At 56.6% G+C, this 16,635-nt stretch overlaps 2 long non-coding RNA genes across 3 annotated transcripts in view; one reads left to right on the forward strand and one right to left on the reverse strand.

The window, feature by feature from the left end:
• Nucleotides 1–1,484: 1,484 nt before the first annotated feature.
• Nucleotides 1,485–11,104, forward strand: LOC123329124. The gene is made up of 3 exons (XR_006544298.1): nt 1,485–2,600; nt 6,405–6,467; nt 10,909–11,104. It is a non-coding gene; the product is annotated as an uncharacterized LOC123329124 (long non-coding RNA).
• The window catches only part of LOC112578675, a 36,308-nt gene continuing 30,777 nt past the window's right edge, over nt 11,105–16,635 (reverse strand). The window contains exon 3 of one of the 2 annotated variants that reach the window (XR_003102976.2): nt 11,105–15,829. This is a non-coding gene — a long non-coding RNA (uncharacterized LOC112578675). The remainder of the gene's footprint in view (nt 15,830–16,635) is intronic. The other variant, XR_006544296.1, reaches the window with a different exon arrangement.

Raw genomic sequence — 16,635 nt, forward strand, 5'->3', positions numbered from 1 at the left:
AGCCTGCAATTCTCAGGTAAGGAAATGGGCTCAGAGAGGATGAGTGACCTGGCCAAGATCCCACAGCTGTAAAGGGGCAGAACAATTCAAATGGGCCCTGAAGTCCTGGGGCCAGTCGGAGGGGTTTAATCCAAGATGGGATGAGTCGGTAGCAGTCGGTACTTGCTCTGCAAGTTAGCAGAGCAGGAGCTTGAATGGGGGACAGACAGGCGGAGAACAAGACTTGCGTCAGAGGCCTCAGCAGCCAATAGGTTAAGCCCCTAGGAATCCGGGTCCCCGGGCTCCCTGGCAGTGCTCCAGCTCCAGCTCCAGCTCTCGCCACCACCAGGCCCCAGATAGGGTGACGGCCACACCCAGGCTCAGCCTCCGGCCCGCGCCGCCTACTGGAACACGCAGTCCTTGGGACTAGGAGGCTCAAAATAGAAAGCTCAGAACCTGGGATGGAGCCTGGAATGCCCGGCAGGCAGGCCGGCCCGGACTCCTGGACCGGCCCGAGCACTGCCCGGCCTGCCAGGGCAGCAGAGTCAACAGCATCTCCCGCCAGGGCCTCCATCCCAGCTGCTATCCTCCCGAAGCAGCTTCCAGGAGGCTGGCTCCAGGATCTGATGAACCTGGGCTCCTGTCTTGGCTTCAGCTAGGACTAGCCGTGTGGCCTTGGGCTGCTCACCTACCCAGAGGGACCTTAGCGTCCTTGACGGTGTCACTGTTTAGTCACTTAGTCATGCCTTTGCAGCCCATGGACTGTAGCTCACCTGGCTTCTACGTCTGTGGAATTTTCCAGGCAAGAACACTGGAGTGGGTTGCCATTTCCCTCTCCAGGGGATCTTCCAGACCCAGAGATTAGAACCCAGGCTCCCTATGTCTCCTGCACTGGCAGGCGAGTTCTTTACCACCGTGCCGTTTGGGTGATTTAGTGTCTTTATCTGCCAACAGCCACAGAGTTGCTCATTCAGTCATTCTTCGACTGGCAAGCACCTGTCATGTTCCCGGCCCTGTACTGAGCACTGGAGACCCAACAGAGAACAAAAGAAATAAAAAGCACTGCCTCTGTGGATAATGAAAGTCTACAGTGTGGCGGAAGGGCTTCCCCACTGGCTCAGAGGTAGCGAATCTGCCTGCATTTCAGGAGACATAGGCAGGAGACCTGGGTTCAATCCCTGGGTTGGGAAGATCCCCTGGAGAAGAAAATGGCAACCCAGTCCAGTATGCTCGCCTGGAAAATCCAATCCATGGGGTCACAAAAGAGTCAGGCTTGACTGGGTGGCTAGACAACAACAGCAACAAGGGTGCATTAGGCCCTCTGGGGCTCTTTGCGACCCCGTGGACTGTAGCCCACCAGGTGCCTCTGTCCATAGGAGTCTTCGAGCAAGAATAGGTGGCCCTAGTGGTAAAGAACTTGCCTGACAATGCAGGAGACATAAGAGACGTGGGTTTGATCCGTGGGTCGGGAAGATCCCCTGGAGGAGGTCATGGCAACCTTCTGCAGTAGTCTTGCCTGGGGAACCCCATGGACAGGGGAGCCTGATGGACTACAGTCCGTGGGGTTGCAAAGAGTCAGAAGGTGATGCACACTCTCGGGGGAACATGAAGCAGGGACAGGGACATGGAATACTAGGTGAGGAGGGGAGGTGGAGGGGGGCCTGTGGACACTTGGGGGAAAAGTGTTTCAGACCGGGGGAGCAGCCAGTGCGAAGGCCCTGGGGCAGCATGAGCTTGGGTCATTTCAGAGACACAGGGCAGCCAACGTGTCTGGAAGGGTGAGTGGGGAGGGGGCAGGAGGGAGGGGAGGTCCCTCTGATACGGGGCCTGTGAGCCAAAGGATGAGCTCAAGCTCGATCCTCGAACCGCTGGGGATGTGACTCAGCGAGGGAGCAAGGTGGACTGATGCACAGTTTTATGGGACCCGTCTGGCTGAGGGTAGAGAGGGATGTTCTGGAGGGACGTAATGCAGACTTCTGTACCTGCGCAGGTGAGAGGTAACAGCTGCAGAGGAGGGAGAAGGAAGGACGTGGAGACCCCTCTAGGTCTCAGGAAGCCCAGCAGGAAGTTGGCAGGCCGGAGGCCCAGCCTGGGAGGCTGACTGGTTTGTCCAGCCTGGAGCCTGTGATCCCCACCCCTAGCCCGTGCTGACATGCGGCAGCCCTAGAGCTGGGAAATGTGCCTGGTGTGTCCGCCACGAGGCCTGGGCCAGACAGCGCCCATGGGACCTGCCAGGAGGCTAGGCGGGCACCCTGGCCACAGGCCTGCCCACACGTGGAAACTCTCAAGCCCACTGAGTGGGGCGAGTGGTAATTACAGGGCCTGGAGCAGAGTGGGCGGGGACTGTAGACCAGAGCCTCCCCCACAGCCGGCCCCACTCCTGTTTGCTGAGCACCTATTATGCACTGAACCCCCACCACACACCATCCCAGCCCGCCGGCACCTCAACCGTGTGCCTCTGGGACCTTCACATGACCCGACTTTCGGACGAGGAAGTTAAGTTGCCCACAGTCCCACGGGATGAAACAAGACAGGAAGGAGCTGAGATGTACACCGAGGACCCCAAATTTGGCCTTCCTTCTTTGTGGCTCCACTAGCAACAAAGTGCTGCAGAGATCAAGGTGAGTCCAGAGAAGAAGCACAGGACTTTGAGCCGCATGGGGCTTTCTCTGGGCCTTAGCCCCCTGCTATGTCAAGGAAGTAGTCATTCATTCATTCACAAGGGTTTACTGGACACCTGCTCTGCACAGGCACTGTGCTGGGGGCTGGAGGTACAGCAAGGAGCAATAGACAACACTCCCCCCTTGACGATGGTGACGTTCCAGTGGAAGAAGACAGACAAGCGTTATAAACAAGTACAGTAACCTTCTAGAATAAGCTCTGAGTCCTAGGAAGAAAATAAAAGAGCCTGAGGTGATGGAAATGAGGGGCTGGCCAAGGGCCCCTCTGAGCTGAGGCCTGGGGAGAGCTGAGGGAAGAGAGTTCTCTATTCCAGAGGAAACAGCAAGTGCAAAGGCCCTGAGGTAGCAGCATGATTGATGTGTTTGTGGCACAAGGAGGTCAGTGTGGCCACAGTTGAGCAGAAAATGGGGGAGAGCAGGTGGCTGGGGTGGGGGACGGGGGGACGTTAGAGGGGGCTAGGAGGTGATGGAGTAGAGTGACACCCCCCCACCAAGCCTTGTGGGTGACTGTAAGGACTTTGGCATCTGCTCTGAGAGCAGTGGAAGCCATGGAGTGTTCTGAGCAGAGGAGGGCCAGGACCTGTCTTGAGTTCTAAGGGAATCCCTCTGGCTTAGGAGGCAAGAGTGGAGGCAGGAAGACCCCTGAGGAGGCAGCTGCAAAAGTCCCAGCTGGAGAAGGCAGTGCTGGAAAAGGTGGGCAGTGGAGATGGACCCTCAGACATTTGGACGAGCTCACTGGTGGACTAGCCAGGGTGAAACTCAGGTCTGGAGCCTGGGCAGCCAGGTGCTGGGGTGCCGTCACCACAGTGGGGAAGACCCCAGGTCTTTGCTAGAGGTTGGGGGCCCTTCTGGGCAGGAGGACCCACCCAGAGTAAAAGGGGGTACCTAGGGCTTCCCAGAAGGCTCATGGTAAAGAAGCCGCCTGCCAATGCTGGAGACACAGTTTGATCCCTGGGTCGGGAAGATCCCCTGGAGAAGGAAATGACAATCCGCTCCAGTATCCGTGCCTGAGAAATTCCATGGACAGAGGAGCCTGGTGGGCTACAGTCCATGGGGTTGCAGAGTTGAACACAACTTAGCCACTAAGCAAGGTCCACCACAACCCTGCCTCAAGCACAGACTCAGTGAAGAGGCAAGAGTGGAGGCAGGTACATACCCCATGGACAAGTAGCCCTGGAATCTGAGACCCCAGAGATGAGATGCTCTCCCTGGTGAGAGCTCTGCAGATACAGTGCACCCTTGACCCACCCGACCTCTCACCCCACAATAAGTGAATTCGCTGCTCTTTGCTGTGCCCAAGCATCCCACTGGGCTCCCTGGAATCCCAGGAAGCAGCAGAGATGGGATGGAGCAGGCTGTCTCCATCCTCCATGGTCCCCTCCACCCACCTCCCCCTGCCAGCCAAACAGGGCTGAGGACTCATGGCCAGCTCTTCCCCAGCACCTCTGTCCACCCTGGTCCCCTTCCCCTTTTTCCCTGCCCACACCACCGCTGGCTCCTATTCATCCCAACCCTGAAGCCTTCAGAGGTGACCCCCAGCATCACCTGTGGGCCCTGCAGCTGGGAACTTGGCTCTGGCCCCCATCACCTCACGCTCCATCTCGTCATCACTCATCTGCGGTACTAAGTTCCCATTTCACTGATGGAGGAGCTGAGGTTCTGAGAGAGGAGGCTGGTTCCCAAGGTCACAGGCAAGGTCAGCAGTGCCAGGATTCAAACTCAGGTCTTGATTCCTGACCTCCTAACCTCAGAGTGGTACAGCTGCTCGCTTAGCTGGGCAAAATCGACCCAAGACAAAGATTAGGATGCAAGCTGTATATTTGGGAGGATGACCCCAGAAACATCGGTAGGGAGTGCGAAAGTGGGGCAAGGAAAGGGTGAGCAGGTTACCTTTGTGAGCTCAGCCCCTGGGAAGCTGGGGGAGAAAGCGCATTTATGCACCCGTACTCACACACCTGTTCCCACCCTTCTGCCTGGCACTCCACAGCCCCAGGAAGCCCTCAGGCAGAAAGAGTGAGGACAGTGACCACAGCGTGAGCTCCCAGGTGGGCACGGCCAGGACCTGGGGCTGTGCTCCCCCAGAGGGGTCTTAGGTCCTTCCTCTTCCCCACACCACCCACTCTGGTCCTGCCGCAGCCCTTCTGAGCTGCAAACATAAGCCTAAGAGACAAGAGCTGGTACCAGTGGGAAAACGGAGGCTGACAGAGATTGCCCGCACGCCTCAGCCTGCTCAGGGGGGAGTGGCTGAATGCCCCTCCCTTGTGGGTCTCCCGACTTCTGGAATGCGCTGGCCCCAGGATGCAGACGGGATGCAGCCGAGTTACATGACCACGGGCAAGTCCCGCCACCTCTCAGAGCCTCAGTTTCCTCATCTGAAGAAGGGGATCGTTAAAATCAAAAAGCCAACTCGCAGGATTTTCTGCAGGGATTCAAGGGGATAGAAAGATATAAAGGGCTTAATACAGCACCTGCAAGTATCAGGAGCTGCATCTATAAATGTTTGCATTTCAATGAGAGGGGCCTGTGTCTCTGGCGTTCAGTAGACGGAGGCCACTATTATTGTGGTTGTCATGGTGGTTGGGGACCCTCTCCCTGAGGACCCAAGCCCAGGCCGCTTCTGTCAAGACGAGATATGGCTGGGTCAGACCTCCCGGGTCCCCCAGCCTCTTGCTCAAGGCTCCCTGAACTTTGGGGAAACAGAGGAGGAGGAGGAAGGGGTGGGAGCTCGGCCAGGCCGGCTGGCGGTAACCGCGGACACTGACCCTGCCTGAGAGGCCCGTCCTCGCCCGTCCACCCCTCTGCCAGCGCCTCCTGCCCCTTCCACGCCGGGGACGCCTCATCTTACACAAGACAGGAAGTGGGAGGCCCGGGGGGGAGGCCGGTGACGCCAGGGCCCCATGTCCACCCGGCTGCAGACGGGATGGGCAAGGGAGGCCCCCGCCAGGCTTCCTGTGTGCTGAGCACACTGGGCAGAAAGGAGAAGTGAGGCCCAGGGTCACAGGGAGATCCAGGCAGCATCCTCCCCTCCCCGGCCCAACTGTTCCGCCTGCCCTCCCTGACTCAGGGGCCCTGAGTTCAAATCTCAGCCCAGCCATCTCCCAGCTGCGTGACTTTGGACAAGGCAGTGCTCAGCACCTCTGTTTCCCGTCACTGCTGGGGAGCAGAGACGCTTCTCCTCTAAGCCTCCCACCTCTAGGGTATTGTCATTATCCCCATTTCACAGATGAGGAGAGCAAGTCCATGAGGTTTTTTCAAGCAGCATCAATATACTTGGATATTTAGGGGCATGATGGGAGAGGGTAAGCCTAAAGACCTACTGCACCCTGGCGAGGCCAACAAAGACCCCTAGACTCCATCCTTAATCCACTCGGCACTGTCGTTATTCAGTCGCTCAGTCGTGTCCGACTCTTTGCGACCCCATGGACTGTAGCACGCCAGGCCTCTCTGTCCATCACCATCTCCTGGAGTTTGATCAAACTCATGTCCATTGAGTCAGTGATGCCATCCAGCCATCTCATCTTCCTGCCTTCAATCTTTCCCAGCATCGGGGTCTTTTCTAATGAGTTGGCTCTTTGCATCAGGTGGCCAAAGTATTGGAGCTTCAGCATCGGTCCTTCCAATGAATATCCAGGGTAGATCTCCTTTGGGACTGACTGGTTTGATCTGCATGCTGTCCAGGGGACTCTCAAGAGTTTTTTCCAGCACCGATAGGCATTGCTAATCAATTATGATTCTCCCTCCTAGGAGCCCAGATGCAGCCTCAGTACAGCTCTTCAGCCACTGCCACTCCAAGCCCCTAAGGCCTGAGTAAGTAGGGAGAGAAAGTCTGCTCCCCCAACTCAGCAACAGTTTGGATCAGAGGAAAACTTTCTCAAGAAAGAGGCTGCCCTCTGGCAAGCTGTCTTTGGGTATTTCTCAGCAATCAGGGACCCTCGAATATATCTATACCTATCAGCCCAGACTCTGAGGGCTCTTCCTGGAGCAGTATATTGAGGGGGCCACCGGCAAAGTCTGGGCTTTGAGGGAGACGTTAACACAGTAACTGGGGCTGGGTTTGCCCTTGGAGAGGAGGGTTTGGGGTCCAGGGCTGGGCAAGCAGGGGGCCAGGAGGAAGAGAAGGCCAGATTGCCAGCATGCTGTGGACTCTCAGCCACGCTCGGGGAAGTCCAGTGACCCACAGCCCTAGGGAGGATCGTGTAAGAAGGAAAAATGAAACCAAATGCAGAGCCCTGGGCCTCCGGCCAGCCCTGGCCATCTAGCCCTGTGTTCACTGCCCTCACGCTGGTCCAAGCTGCCATCAACACTCGCCTGGATATCTGCAGTTGTTTCCAACCTGGTCTCCTTGCTTCACCTTTGTCCCCTACACAACCTTTCCACATGGCAGCTGGAGGGATCAGAAATATAACCCCAAGCAAGCCACGCCCCTGCTTCAACCCCCCACTGCCCTTCACATTTAGGATAAAATCCAGATGCCAGATCCTGGCCTCCAAGTCCCAGGTGCCTGGCCCCTTCCTCTTTCCAACACCATCTCCTGCTTCTTTCCCCATCACCGACGCCACCCAGGAACCCCCAGGAAAACTTGCTACTCCTTAAGGAAGCCAAGCTGATTCCACTTCAGGCCTTAGTTCCCTCGGGTCCCTCCACCTGTAACGCTGTTCCTCCATATTTCCCCTTGGTGGGCATCTCAGGAATCAGGTCTCCGGAAATGCCACCTCCTCCCGGAGCCCCCGCCCCCACCTCCCCAGGCCACCCTTGCCGTCTCCCCTGACGCCCTGCATTGTGTTCCTCCGGTCAAGTCACTGTAGCACTCCCCCGGGCCTGGAGGGTTGTGTGCTCAATCGTGTCTGACTCTTTGCCACCCTATGGAGCGTAGCCCACCAGGCTCCTCCATCCATGAAAATTTCCAGGCAAGAATACTGGAGTGGGTTGCCATTTCCTCCTCCAGGGGATTTTCCTGACCCAGGGACTAAACCCACATCTCCTGCATCTTCTGCATTGGCAGGCAAATTTTTCACCACTGAGCCACCCGGGAAGCCCCGAAACTGTCTGCTTATTGGTTTACTTGTTTGTCTGTCTCCTTCACCAGAATGCCAGCAGACAAGCACTGTGCCCACCCTGGTCACTGTGTCCCCAGCACCCAGCACACAGTAGGTGTTTAACAGATATTTCTTGAAATTGAGAGGAAATGGCATAAATCGCCTAGGGAAATTCTCACTGGGCTCTTCCGAGCCCCCATTCACTGTCCCTCCCTGGGAATGACAAGGTGGTCCCTTAAGTGCCATTCACCAAGGGGTGTACAGGCCTGGGTAATATTCTGATTTCAGTGGGAAGGTGATGGGTTAGTGATGTCTGCCACAGAGCAGGCACGGTGGGGCGTCTGCATGCATTCATATCTGGTCTGCTCTATGCTATCTCCACAACACCCAGGACAATGCCTGGAACCCAGTGCTCGAGAAGTATCATGGAAGTTCAAATACATGGGTACTTCATCTAACTGGCTACTTTTTTCAGATAGAAAAACATCGCTAGCTCGTCTAACTAACAACTGTTGGCCAGCCATTCAGCCAGTCCCCAAGGTGTGCTAAACCTGAGAACAGTCTGGGGAGAGACTCCGATCCTCTGTTTACAGAGGAGGAAGCCAAGATGACAAGATTTGATTGAGGTCACCCGGCTGGGTTTAGTTGACCCCAAAGTTCTCCCAGAACTCAGTCTTGCAGCCCGGTGTGGGGGAGACGGAGACCTCACCCAGGCTCCTGCCCTCCCCCAGGGCATCCCTACCCACTCCCTCTGGCACAGGGACTGCAGAGAGGCGGCCTCTGCTTCCCTTTTGAGGCATGTCACACGGCTGTGGTTAAACGGAAGCAGGGCCCCTGCCCATCCCGGGCGCGGACCTCCGAGGGCCCCACCCTCTCCATTCCCGGCTCAGACTCTTTCCAGCTGACCACGGGGGTGTCTGTTCCCTGTTCCTCTTTTCTCTGGGCAGGAGGAAGTGGGTGGGGCCAAGAGACAATGCAGGGACTCAGTTTCCTCATCTGGCAAGTGGGCTCAACCCCGGACACCTCCAGGAGTTGGTCTGTGGTGGAGATTCAAGAAAACTCGTGAAAGATGCCAGGCCAGGCTATGACAGGTGGTCAAGCAGGAGGGCAGAGGTGGGCAGAGGGGCCTCTGGACCCCATCCCCCTCTTACCCTAAGGGCAGCCTCTCCATCACCTTCAGTATAAGAGCGGGCTGCTGCCCCCGTGGAACCTGCCCCGTCCAGCTCTCAGCCTTCCCTACTCCTCACTCCCCCTTCACCTCACAGCTCCAGCCTCATGGGCTTTTGTTTTATTTTGTGCTTGCTTTTCACATTTATCTGTTTGGCTACTTCCAGTCTTGTGGCTCGTGGGCTCCTCGCTGCGGCAGGTGAGCCTCTTGCCAGCTGTGGCTCGAGGGTTTCTCTCTGGTTGCAGCGGGCAGGCTCAGCAGCTGGAGGCCTAGACCCTGCACCAGGCGGGATCAAATCCGTGTCCGCCGCATTGGAAGGCGGATTCTTAACCACTGGACCACCAGGGAAGCCCCTACATGGTCTTTTTAGACTCCCTTATTCACTCTGCTTTGCCTTGCCACAGGGCCTCTGCACACGCTGGGCCCACTGCTGAAACACATGATCCTCCCTTCCTCAGGTCCTTGGCCCCTGCTCACGCTCCAGTTCTCAGGTCAGTTCTTTCTAGGTTCCTGACCTCCCCAGTCATGTTTCAACCCTCCTGCCCCATTGTGTGCTTAGCCGCTCAGTCATGGGCGACTCTTTGTGACCTCCATGGGCTGTAGCCTGCCAGGCTCCTCTGTCCATGCGGATCCTCCAGGCAAGAATTACTGGGGTGGGTTGCCATGCCCTCCTCCAGAGGATCTCCCCAACCCAGGTGTCCCACATTGCAGGTGGATTTTTTATCATCTGAGCCACGAGGGAAGCCCAAGAATAATCGAATGGGTAGCCTGTCCCTTCTCCAGGGGATCTTCCCCACCCAGGAATCGAACTCTGGTCTCCTGCATTGCAGGTGGATTCTTTACCAGCTGAGCTACCAGGGAAGCCCCGTTACAGGCCCTCAAATCACCTCAGGCTTGTCAGTCATAAACAGACGTTTCCGAGGGTGATTTGATTAACATCCAGCTCCCATACTGGGTTGTGGGCTCCCTGTGGGCAGTGGTCATTGTCTCCCTGGTGCCTGGCACAGAGGAGGTGTTTATATTTGTTGAACAAATGAATAAATAAATGGCAAATGCAGAATGAATGAGGCAACAGACACACGTGCCCTCCAGATGCCCTCTCCCACCTCCCGCTCTGGCCGTGGGCCCAGCCCCACCGCTGCCCTGCCCAGAGCCCCTCTCCCAGGAAGGCTGCTTCAGCCCCCACCCCCACCTGTCCCCTCCCTCAGCTCTCAGCAGAGAGAGAGAGAGAGACTTCCTTTCCTGGACAGAAACCAAAGGGATGGACCTCAGTCGTGGGCTTTCAGACTGGCTTCCCCTGAGCCTGATATTCTAGGGCCGAGCCTTGGAGCCAGCCTCCAACAGAGGTCAAGGCTGGGAGGTCTCCCATCCCTGACTTCAAGCCGAACAGGCCTCCCCCTTTTACTCATGTTCTATTCAGGGCAGTCCCAACTTAGGCACTTTAACAGGAATTCAACCATACATGCTCAGCAGAAAAATCAAGCCTCAGAGCGAGAAGAGCTGACCTGGTAGGCGGGCCAGGAGGGGGAAATGTGGGTTAGCAGTGCCCCCAGGGTCTGAGTCTGCTCAGACGCGGCCCTGCTCCCTTAGTGCAGCCCCCAAACACCAGCCCGGCCTCCCCCCGGGTGGGACCTAGTGCTGGGAAGATGGCACGGAGTGCGTACATCCGCTTCGGTCAGGGAGGGCTGTGTCCTTCCTGTGGAATCCCCGAGGGGAACTTGGCCGTGGCCGATTTCCACCTTACGGGCCAGAGTTTGAGCCTGCCCCTGGGCGATGCGGGCCACCGCCATGGGATCTTCTTTCGAACAGTGGGTACCATGGCTCAGAGAAAAAGGAAGAGAAAAGGAAACCATCGGACAAGATGTTCCCAAAGGGAGCACGGAGGGTGAACCGAACATTCCTAAATTCCATTCCTGCCAAGTGTCATGGCCCAGGCTACGATAAGTTCTGGGCTCTGTTCCCCTTTGCTTCAGGCAGAAGGGAGGCTCAGGGGTGCTCGCCCCACCTCTTGGACCCCTCCCTCACTGTCCCCCAACCCTGACAGGTCTAGGCAGCGCCCTGGGTTGAGAGGGACCCATCAGCTCTCAGCCGGAAGTTTCCTCGGCCGCAGGGACCCCACAAGCTGCACCACTGAGGAGCTGCCAAGACTGTTGCCAAGCATAGTGTTCTGGGACTTCCTTGGTGGTCCAGTGGTTAAGACTCTGCTCTGCCAATGCAGGGGTCGCGGCTTCGATCCCTGGTCAGGGAACTAAGAGCTCACTTGCCATATGGTATGGTTAAATTTTTTTTTAATCATAATAAAATTAAAACAAAAATTTTTTTAAAAACCCGGTGTTTTGTGTACCTACTGTGTGCCAGGCTCCATGTGAATAAGACACCATTCCCACTTGCTAGAGCTCACCTTCAGAGTGTGTTCAGGGTGGGCAGAAAACACTGAGCAGATGACCAGATAAGTAGAAAGAGAGAGAGGATGGCAAGCTCACCAGAAAAATGAATCAGAGTCAGGGACAGAGGAGGGGGCGGGGGCTGTCACTGTGGGTGAACCAGGAGGACCCTCGCGGGAGCAGAGGCCTGAGTGAGGAGGGGAGCAGGTCAGAGAAAGGTCCAGAAGGCAGTGTCCCAGAGTGAGCTGCAGCAAGGGCAAAGGTGGGGACGGGCTGGGGAAAACTTGGTGTGTTTAAGGAGGTGCATACGAAAGTCCTTGTGGCCAGAGGGGAGGCGGTGGGAGGCAGGGTCTGCAGGGCAGGGAGGGAGGCGGGGGCCTGGGAGGGCTGTGAAAAGGGCAGCAGTGAGCTGATGGAAGCTCTAACAGGGTCCTTCTGGAAGGCGGCAGCAGGGAGGAGGGGATGAGGAGGGACCAGGTGCTGGCAGAGGAGGCGGATCCAGTCAGGAGGCAGAGCCGGCGGGATTTCTGATGGAGTGGATGTGGGGTGAGAGTGAGCTGAGAGTGACTGCAGGGTCTGAGAGCTGATCCCCTCCTGGGTTGGGGGCAGTGTCGTTATCTGAGCCGGGGAAGATGCAGGGAGTTAAATGACATCCATGTCTCTGATTTGGGAAACTGAGCAAGACAGAGAACCGGGAGGAGGAAGAAACTGGTCTCAGGCAGACCGAGTGGCCTGAGCCACTGATGGACACGCAGACAGGGACTGGGGAGACCTGGTCAAGGACGAGGGGCCCTGTGCGGCTGAGCTCGCCAGGCATGGGGTCAGGTGAAGGCAGGAGAGAGTTCCACTCCCCCTCAAGGGCCATTTCTGAGACCTGAGAAAGAACAGGCGGGGAGGACAGAGGAGAACCAGAGAGACCACCTCTGCAGCCCTGGGAAGACAGTGCCAAGGTACGGGGAGTGACTCAGGGGGCAAGTAAGAGATGTCCTGGCAAACCCAGCCCACCTTTGCTGCCTGGATGTGGGATGTCGGTGAGACTGGAACTGCCGGCCAGCCCAGATGAACCCCCATCACCTTTAGAGCCTAGATTTCTCTGGGGCAGACAGAGAGACTGTGTTCTGATTGGTCTAAAGTCAGCCACAGGCATTCTTTCCCAGCTTAAAGGCAAACATGTGACTCCACTGTCACATGGGACACGAGGGGAAGTCTACTGGGACATTTAGACAATATTTTCCTGTTTGATATAAGAGTGAAATTCTAGATGAGAAAGATCGCTTTCCTGCCCAGCCCCCTTCCTTTCCTGGTTGGGATGTGGTCGTGGGGTGTGATGACTGGTGCACAGCAGCCACCAGGGCCCATGAGGAAAAAAAGAAGGGGAGAGAAATTAACCCAGAGCCCAGACTCTTGTTATAAGGTTTAGCTAAATGTCTTTACTTTTCCAGGCATGGAAGATCTCATCGGGATAAGAGGAAAATGAGAAGGAACCCTGAGATGGGAGAAAATAGAGAGGAGGTGTCAGAAGGCCTTAAAAGAGTCTTTTAGAGGATTTCATTTAGGGCAGCATTTTTGTCTGGTCCCTGGGAGAGAAAAAAGCCAGCCTCACAGATACTTAAACCCTCACCTAGGATGAAACTTAAAACTTCATTCTAGAAGTCCAGGATGACATGGGTAAACATATCTAATGGTACAGATGGGGGAAACCGAGCCCCAGGGAACTCAGCAGCTGCCCACGGCCACACAGCAGAGAAACACCAGCTCGCGCACCCAGCCATGCTGACTGCCTCCCATGTCCTTATCCACCAATAGGGATAAGAGCAGCAGGTATCGGGACTTCCCTGGTGGCCCGGTGGTAAAAAATCCACTTTGCCACACAGGAGATGCAGGTTCAATCCCTAATCAGGGAACTAAGATCCCACACATGAGGCAAGTAAGCCCGCATGTCACAACTACTGAGGCCCCGAGGTCTGGAGCCCGCGAGCTGTAACTAGAGAGCCTCCATGGCTTGGATGTGGGGTTAGAGCAGAGAACAAAGGATCCCACATGACGCAGCGAAGATCCTGCGTACCACAACTAAGACTGGACCCAGCCACACAGATAAATATTTAAAAAAAAAAAAAAAGGACAGCAGGTGTCCATCTGACGTGTCATGAGACTCAAGAATCCAAGAGCACTCAGCACAGTGGCTGAGATACAGGGGGCGCTCAACAACGCCCAGGCACAGGGCCCGGTCCGTGGCGGCTCCGTGAATGTGAGCGGCTGTTTCTGCAAGCGGTAGGTGGTCTACGAAGGACGCGCCCATCTACTGAGCACCTCCTGCATACCAGGCACGTTTCTAATCCAGAGCACCCGGTAATTTGCTTCATCCCCCACAACAAACAGCTCAAGAGGTTTCATTCGCTCTCCAACTTAGAGCTTCCCTGGCCCCATGTTCAACGAAACACCCTAACTCCCCTCCAAGTCCTCACTGACCCCCACTGAGTTCCCTTCGCCCCTGCTTGTATGCCTCCTGGGGCAGGCAGCTCACTCCTGAGGACCCCACTTTCCAAAGTTCTTGGTCCCTGTGTGGCCCCAGGCAAGCGTCGAGGGCCGCTCTGGGCCTCAGTTTCCACACCCGTAAAAGGGCGTGAATCACAGTCGCAGCCCCTGGCTGATGGGGAGCCCCAGGACGGCCCTCGGCACAGCGCCTGGCCTGCAGCTAGTGCTCAGCCAACACGAGTGTGTGGGCATCAGCCATCCCCGTTACACGGGGCCTGCCCGGCCTCTCCTATCCTGCCTCCTGCTGGAGCCCTGGGTCTGTCCAGGTGTGGCCGCCTAGGGGCCCCGAGCGACCCCTGTCCTGACCCAGGAGCTGGAGGAAGGGAAGGGAGGTGCTGAGTCTCCCGGGCCCGCCCGCCGCTGCGCCCTGCGGCCCCCGGCTCCAGCTCCCGCCTGACCCAGGGCCACCACCACCTCTGAGGACCCATTGTTCCTGTCTGACTCAGCTCCAGGGCCCTGGGCCTGCCCAGGCTCCCACTTCCCTCCAGGATCCTCCACCATCCCCAGGGCCAAGGCCTCCATCAAGGGCCCCAGATGAGGTGCCAGGTACGGCAGCGACTCAGCCATGGGACGAGCTCTAATCCCAGCTCCGTTCTCCCCAGCTGTGGGACCTCAGGCCCTCTGCCTTACGCAGCCTTGGTTTCCTACTCTGTTCAGAGAGGCGTGACAAGACCTCACTGCACTGCAGTGAGCAGCCTGTGATCTGCAGGTGGCAGGGCGCCTGGCACGTCAAGAGCCTAGGGGAGCATCAGCCCCACTTCCTCTGCTCCCCACAGGCCTGGAAGATGGAGTCAGGAAGAAGCAGATGCAGGGGCCAGGAAGGGGTGACCGGCCCTGAAGCCAGAGGCCGGGGACCGTGAACAGAGCACTGGATGAGGAGCCCACGGCCAGGTCCTGGCTCCAACCCCGCTGTGTGATCTTGGACAGACGATGGACATCTCTGGGTCCCAGAATGTGGGAAAGAAAAGACTGGGATCCTCTCTCCCTGGGAAGCAAAGCAGGGGGGAGGAGCCAAGTTTTCTTTTCATTTTTTTATTTTCAGCACAAAGGGCTTGAATGAAGACCAGCTGCACAGACAGAGAATCCTATTGTGAAGGCACCCGAGACTCCGGGGCAGGCGGAGAGGCAGCTCTTGGGTGTTGGGCTGGGTAAACAGAGGCTGGGGTATTGGCCAGACACAAGAACAGGCAGGGACAGCTCCCCCCACCCTTTAGAGTACTAACCCAGGAGGCTGGGCGCTCCCTTGGGCGTCTCCAGCTGAGCCACCATCTCTGCTTCCAGACACGGGCCAGCCCTTTCGCTTCTCAGAACCTCTGCTTCCTCATCTGCAGAATGGGCACAACCATCAGCACTTCTCTTTTTGGAAGGTGTGTTGTAATAAGCTCAGGACAGTCTCCTCAGGCAAACAGCGCTGGTCTAATCCTGGCTCTGCCACTCACTGACTGTGTGACTTGGGGTTTCCACTTTCACTTCTCTGTGCCTCAGTTCCCCCATCTGTGAGATGGGCACAAGAGCAGTACTAACCCCCTGGGAAGATGAACCATTTATTACGATCCAGGATCATAATAAATAATGATCCTGGATCATAATAAATAATGATCCTGGATCATAATAAATAGTGACAATTATTATTTTCTTCTTATTTTTATTGTCTCATGAGCTCAGTCTGCTAAGGCCCCATCCTCAGGAAGTCTTCTTTCCTCTGAGTGACAGTTCGTCTCAGCACTTCCATCACGTAATCCTGGAGTGCTTGCTATGCACTAATCTTGGCAAAGCCAGCATTCCAGAAGAAAGATGTTAAACGCCGGACTCGTATGTGAAGGGTTCGGCACGCAACAGGTGCTCAGTGATGTCATTCACCCAACACCTGGCCCCCGTGGCTGCCCTGTGCTGGGTTCTTGCCGGACTCTGGAGATACAGCCCTCTTTTGGGTCCCAGTCAGGGGGTCCAGCTTGGGATGGGAGATTAGCACATGAAAGAGGCAACATTCTTCAACAGAGGAAGTCCAGGTCACCTCAAGAGCCAGAGGAGGTCAGGGTGGGCTTCCTGGAGGAAGTGAAAAAAAATAGCATCTATTAAGAATTACCTTACGTGGCACATAATGCTTAACAGCTGGGCACTGTTCTCTTTAGCCCTCTGGGCAAGGTTTTTTCCTCACACACCTATTCTGCGGGTTAGAGACTGAGACCAGAGAGGTCCAGTGACCACACAGCAAAGACATGGAAGAGCTGAAATTCAAGCTCCATGGTCTAACTCAGGCCCTGCAGTGCTCTCTAGACTGTCTGTCCAGACTGTCTCTTGGATCTGACTGCTGCTTCTGCCTAGACCAGGCTCTCACCATCTCCTCCCTGGCAAAAATTGCCCCGAGGCAGCCTCCTCTGAAGCCTCCCCACACTCTCTGCATGTCGCCTGTAGGCCTTGACACACACAGAAACAGGGCGTTCCTGGGATGAACTCCCGAAAGCGTGGCCCTCCTTCATTCTGGTAAAAAGGAAGGAAGAGAAGGGGCATCTTCTGCGTCCTCCCTGCGTGCCCACTCAATTTCACAACAACTCGACAAGGTCAGGTGATTCGCATTTCTAGAAGAGAACACAGAGGCAACTCTGCACCCTCTCACCCCGACGTTGCTGAAGGGGTGAGGGGGGTGACCCCCAGGTGAGCTGGGGGCTCCAAAGCGTCTCCGAGTCCCTGTTTGCCTGTTTGGGACCTGGGGCCTGCCGCTCAGGGCTGCAAGAGAAACGAGGCACGCGGCCTTGTCCACCTGGGGCCTGGCCGGCAGGAAGCTCCACAGGCTGCGTGATCCCTGCCGCTCTGTTATTACTGTCACAGGGACACGCCCGCCCAGGCCTGGA

Source organism: Bubalus bubalis, chromosome 14 (assembly GCF_019923935.1).
Source record: "Bubalus bubalis isolate 160015118507 breed Murrah chromosome 14, NDDB_SH_1, whole genome shotgun sequence".
In the NCBI taxonomy this organism is placed as follows: domain Eukaryota; kingdom Metazoa; phylum Chordata; class Mammalia; order Artiodactyla; family Bovidae; genus Bubalus; species Bubalus bubalis.